This window comes from Monopterus albus, unplaced genomic scaffold (genome assembly GCF_001952655.1).
Source record: "Monopterus albus unplaced genomic scaffold, M_albus_1.0 scaffold121.1, whole genome shotgun sequence".
NCBI classification, from domain to species: Eukaryota; Metazoa; Chordata; class Actinopteri; order Synbranchiformes; family Synbranchidae; genus Monopterus; species Monopterus albus.
In genome coordinates, this window is record NW_018128001.1 from 1,817,952 (window position 1) to 1,818,803 (window position 852).

Genomic DNA, 852 nt, shown 5'->3' on the forward strand with positions numbered 1-852 from the left:
TTTCAGCTATCAAAATGTTCAGCTCTTCAAGGACATTCATGCTTCTCTTCAGAAGTTTTCAAAACTTCATACTTTTGAAATATTTAGCTTTATTTTGAAAGTTTTGTTTCATTCAAATGAATGGGGAAATTCTACTTCAGCATACTTTTCAGCTATCAAAATGTTCAGCTCTTCAAGGACATTCATGCTTCTATTCAGAAAATTTGTAAACTTCATACTTTTGAAATATTTAGCTTTGTTTTGAAAGTTTTGCCCCATTCAAATGAATGGAGAAATTTTTACTTCTGCACTTTCAGTTCTTTAAGCTATTAAAATGTTCAGCTCTTCAAGGACATTCATACTTCTCTTCAGACATTTTGAAAATCTTGCTCCATTCAAATGAATGGGAAAATTCTAATTCAGCATAATTTCAGCTATCAAAATGTTCTGCTCCTTAAGGACATTCATGCTTCTATTCAGAACTTTTCTAAACTTCATACTTTTGAAATATTTAGCTTTATTTTGAAGGTTTTGCTCCATTCAAATGAATGGGAAAATTCTAATTCAGCATAATTTCATCTATCAAAATGTTCTGCTCCTTAAGGACATTCATGCTGCTATTCAGAAGTTTTCTTAACTTCATACTTTTGAAATATTTAGCTTCATTTTGAAAATCTTGCCCCATTCTGTAAGCAAAGTTGGAAGCAAAGTTGGAAGCTTAATATCTCTGGATATCTCTGGCATACCTTGGGCTAGAAACGCCATTTCAACTTTATTCAACTCTTGATATCTGTTATGGTTTTTTTTATAATCGACATTTATATTTGTCCATAGACAATGCATTGGTGCAATGCCATTGGTAGCCATGCGTCA

At 31.9% G+C, this 852-nt stretch overlaps 1 protein-coding gene across 1 annotated transcript in view; it reads left to right on the forward strand.

Moving 5' to 3' along the window:
* The window catches only part of LOC109966939 (potassium voltage-gated channel subfamily KQT member 2-like), an 81,000-nt gene that overhangs the window by 4,300 nt on the left and 75,848 nt on the right, over window positions 1-852 (forward strand). The window lies entirely within an intron of this gene.